The 5,000-nt window shown below is 29.1% G+C and overlaps 3 non-coding genes across 3 annotated transcripts; 2 read left to right on the top strand and 1 right to left on the bottom strand.

Moving 5' to 3' along the window:
* Positions 1-1,484: 1,484 nt before the first annotated feature.
* Positions 1,485-1,556, bottom strand: TRNAT-GGU (transfer RNA threonine (anticodon GGU)). Its single transcript has one exon. It is a non-coding gene; the product is annotated as a tRNA-Thr (tRNA).
* Positions 1,557-2,620: 1,064 nt separating this feature from the next.
* TRNAY-GUA (transfer RNA tyrosine (anticodon GUA)) lies at positions 2,621-2,704 on the top strand. The gene has a single exon. It is a non-coding gene; the product is annotated as a tRNA-Tyr (tRNA).
* A 495-nt stretch (positions 2,705-3,199) lies between these two features.
* TRNAD-GUC (transfer RNA aspartic acid (anticodon GUC)) lies at positions 3,200-3,273 on the top strand. Its single transcript has one exon. It is a non-coding gene; the product is annotated as a tRNA-Asp (tRNA).
* Positions 3,274-5,000: the final 1,727 nt, after the last annotated feature.

Raw genomic sequence — 5,000 nt, 5'->3', positions numbered from 1 at the left:
CCAGTCATCCATAATATCAAATAAATCATTTTCGTCTTTGGTAAATTTACCAAGGGCTATAGTCATAGTGTGATCCTCCTATTCAACTACTTCAACCATTTTCGAACACCTCATAGCATTTTCCGGGCGTTCGAGGCTTCTATTATTTATGTATGATTTGATTTCTCGTACACTGCCCCTTCCCTTCTTTCTAATGGGTTTCGAATATAAAAATCATTTATTGGTACATAACCTGACTGAGGTAAATCCATGAACTCAATTCGGTTATTCTTTCCTAGTCTTAATAACCGCCTGAACCCTGAATTGTCTTGTCTTATGACTCATCAATCAGATAGATGAATTTTTTGAAAGAACTGTTCAAAAAAAAAGTGATTCCTTTTCTCGCTACCAGTTGATCCCCAGACATATTCCTCTCGTTTCCATCAACTAATCTTATTCTTGAATCTCGTTTGTGAGATTGATAAAAAAAAATCTTTTTATGTATTCCTTCAAATTTATATGTGTATTAAACTACTATAGTATTATATATTTTATTACGTTATACTTTCATTTTTTCATTTTTTTTAATATTGTATTTAATTTAATAATAAAAATTGTCTTTTATTTAATATTTTTTAATTTTAATATTTAATAAAAAAAACTGTAAATGAAAGTATCTTTCTCGCATCCATTCTCCATCCCGTTGTCGGAACAAAAAATATCGCATGTATCGATATGGAAATATTTGGTACATGAATCGATGATCTGATAAATTATATAAATCTTATTTAGATATAAATTCAAAATATTTATATCTAAATTGATCATGTCTTGTGTTCGGGAATTAAAATAAAAAAAAAAAGATATTTTAAATGGCTCGTATGTTGTGACTTGTAATAAGCCTTTCTCTGTAGAAGAAAGAAATATCAATTTATTCCTATAAACCATCTATAAATAAGAATCTTTAATCAGTAATATCGACAAATTCTTACAGAGCCCAAAGAAATATGAAAATGAAATAAAAAAAAAGATCCACTGACCGTTCCAATTTCATCTTTATCGAATTTGAATATCAGAATAGTGGATATAGTCATTATTCAATAGGTTAGGTCCACTTACTTTTTTTGTTGTTTTCTAATCTTTATTTTTCTAATCTTTAGAATGGATTTGATTGGAATAATGGAAAGGGATATTTAGCGATTCAAGGAGACGACTTTTCATTATTCTTTCATTTTGATTATTCATTATAATCATTTTCATTATACATTATTCATTATACATTATAATAATAATATAATAAATATTAAAATTAAAATGTTCCATTTTATAACTATAATTACTATACAATTATTCATTATAATGATAGCTTATTATCATTAATATTTATAATTTTTATAATTTAATGATAAGGTTTGTTACTTTTTTAGTATAAACATCAACAAGATCTCCATCCTTCCTCCAAAAAGAATACTATGGTATGGCTGGGGTTTTATGAAAAAACCCAAAGCCCCTTATCGGATTTGAACCGATGACTTACGCCTTACCATGGCGTTACTCTACCACTGAGTTAAAAGGGCCCATTTTTTTTATTTAATTACTGAATAAGTCATTACCCACTATGAGTCTACTTATTCTAATATATATATGTACATACAGGAACGATAAATTCAATTTATCTAGTGAGTATAGGTAAAATAAAAAAATGGTTTATTAAGATTGGATTTTATAAATGCAATGAATTGTTTCAAAACCGACCCTAATTGAATTGACCCCCATCATAACGAAATTAATTTGATTGATACATGGACTTACCAATTCAACATAGATATAAGATCTTTCGTAGAATCATTGATAAAAAGATTTATTTTACTTGTTCCCCGAACTTAATTCTTAGAGAAAAACAATTTTCAATAACTTGTTGATCCCTATCCTTCTTCCCATATTTTCAGATTTTTTTTTTAATTTCAGATTTTTTTGAATTTCCTGGCTTAGTGTAAGATAGAAATATATCTATCTAATCTTAACAAAATGAATGAAAGCGGAAGAAATGAAGTTTCATTCCCCTTTCTGATCTGGCGGACCAATCACTCCCCAAAAGGTCCTATACCTCGTATTATTTCTATTCTACCGATTTAGTTTATTATTTTATTTATTTTTTTTAATATTAATAATTTTAATAATATCGATTTATAATTAATATCTATTTATTCTTATATTCATTTTCTTTATTTATTTTATTCTTTGATATAATTCTATTTCTAATTAATTAGAATTATAATAAAATTGAAAATGAAATAAATATATTTAATGAAAATTTAATGAAAATAATATTAAAAAAAAATTATATGATTAGAATGAATGATTCATGAATATAAATACGAATCAAAAGATTCTATGGAATCAGAAAAGAGGGAAAGATCTTTCAGATTTAATCATACCACATTATATTGACAATTTAAAAAAACTGTTCATACAATGAGCATAGTATGATGGCGGTCGGGCATACTTGCCCCCATCGTCTAGTGGTTCAGGACATCTCTCTTTCAAGGAGGCAGCGGGGATTCGAATTCCCCTGGGGGTAGGTGTACTACGAAAGGAAGTTGATCATGAATTATCAATAAGCCGGGAATTGATTCTTCCTGGGTCGATGCCCGAGCGGTTAATGGGGACGGACTGTAAATTCGTTGGCAATATGTCTACGCTGGTTCAAATCCAGCTCGGCCCAATAATTGGCCGATCCACCATGAAATGATAGAACCCCATTTGTTGTTCCCCAGAAATGCCTGATCGGAATACGGAAGAATAAAAAAACTAAAATTTTCTGATATATTTTACCGCCGTTCATTTGCTCTCTTTATTTTTTCTCACAAATTCTGATCTTGCTTGCTAATGATCTAGATTCATACTAGATTCATATAAAGATCTGGAAGTATAAGGAAAAGAATAAAATAAAGAATAAATAAAAAAACTCTTTTTTTTTCATTGAAAGCTTTATTTGATTATTAATCAATTTATAAAAAACGAAAGGATTATTAACAATCCGTGAGGCGCTCTCACTAAAGTGCATATCCGTGTGTATATCAAATATATTACTCGCGTTTCTGTTACAATACGACTATTCTAATCTAAAATCTAAATAAAATAGAAATAAAATAGAAATAAAATAGAAAGGGTTTGAATTAAATCATAAGAATATGTATGATGTACACTTGATTTCCTTGGGATTGTAGTTCAATTGGTCAGAGCACCGCCCTGTCAAGGCGGAAGCTGCGGGTTCGAGCCCCGTCAGTCCCGACAGATCCAAATCCAATAAAAAAAATACATCAATTCATCTCTGCGTTTGCTGTGAAAAGGAGAACAAAAGAAATAGCAGAATTTCATTCACAAGAGGATACCCTCCTATTTTATTTATTTATTAGTTTCACATTTCTCATCAAATAAATATGGGAATTACCATTTATTCAACTAGTACCAATTGATAGGAGAAAGACATATGTAGATTAGTACAATGATTGGTAAAATTATATTCAGGATTCCAAGAAATACCGTACGGAGTCTGGCTTTTTCGATTATTCCCGATCTGTGTAATAGAGTACTATATGTTTACAGGGGGCTATACAGAAATGGAATTTGTACGATACAAAAAAGATTAACTTAACATAGTAACTTTGATATAATACTTTTAAGATTAAAAGTATATCCCTTTAGGGCTCCGATTTTGTGTAACCTCAATTAATAATTGAAATTATTAATGTGAATTTGAACCAATTTATCTCATTCAAATTTCACACTGAATTTTTGATATATGCATCCCAAAATTAATCCAAGGAAATGGGATATTAATAAAATAAAGCTCAAAGAAGATCCTATCTCTCTTTGTGAGGGAATGAATAATCTTTTTTAAGTTTAAGGGTCTTGCCGAAGAAAGAACAAACTTTTTAATGAATTTGATGGAATACTCGATTTTTTTATACCCGGACTCTCCTTATTTATACTACTTCTTTGTTTTCCAAGAAGATTAGATCATAAAAAGGGGGTTTAGAACTAAACTTCTTCCTTTTTACATTTCGCTTCTATTGGTTATTTTATTGGGGTTTTTTATAACCAATGTAAGTAAGTGTAAAGGCGGTCATATGATATTTCATCAGATGATTCCACAAGGAGGGACGTAGGTTATAGAAAAGAAAGAATGGAAAGGAAAAGAATGATAAAGAAAGTAAAGGAATTATTTATCGGATCAGGAATCAAAATTTGAATTCGGTATGGATAAAAGATCTTCCTATGTTATACTATTTAATTCTCGACGATGAATCAATTTGATAGCTCAGATATTGTTATTCATGATATTGCTCCGATTCGATATCGTCGAGATGTAATTCATCCCATTGAATATTGAATTTACAGGCGAAAGATTTATCAGCTCTATGGGATTAAATCCCGAGTTATTGCGAATTAATTAAAAATGAAACGATGAGATTATGGAAGTAAATATTCTCGCATTTATTGCTACTGCACTGTTCATTCTAGTTCCTACTGCTTTTTTACTTATAATATATGTAAAAACAGTCAGTCAAAATGATTAATTTGAATTAAACTTGACTGTTTAGTTTTTATCTTTTTATCAATGATTGAAAAGAAAAAAGAAAATGAAAAGTATTAAGATTTCGTGTCTTAAATGAAATAAGCGGACGAGAATCATCAGTATTTTATGAGATTCGATAGTATGGTAGAAAGAAATAGATGAATCTTTCTACCATACTTATTATTGTTATTGTAGTATATAAAGTCGTACTGTATAAAGATAGAGGTTTAATATAGATCAATCTGCAATATGTATCTTCATAGATATCAATTACATATATGTAATGTATTTACATAATGTACCAATTCTATTTCTTTGCTTCATCTATTTAATTTGTGTTGATTCCAATCATCAATCTGAAAAAATCGAAGGGCAATTCTTACTCTTACAATTCTAATTCCTAGAATTTCTGATTCTATTCAATATGAATCCCGATATC

Source organism: Corylus avellana, unplaced genomic scaffold, assembly GCF_965113065.1.
Source record: "Corylus avellana unplaced genomic scaffold, dhCorAvel1.hap1.2 HAP1_SCAFFOLD_72, whole genome shotgun sequence".
Lineage (NCBI taxonomy): Eukaryota > Viridiplantae > Streptophyta > Magnoliopsida > Fagales > Betulaceae > Corylus > Corylus avellana.
This window is presented reverse-complemented; position numbering and strand designations above follow the sequence as displayed.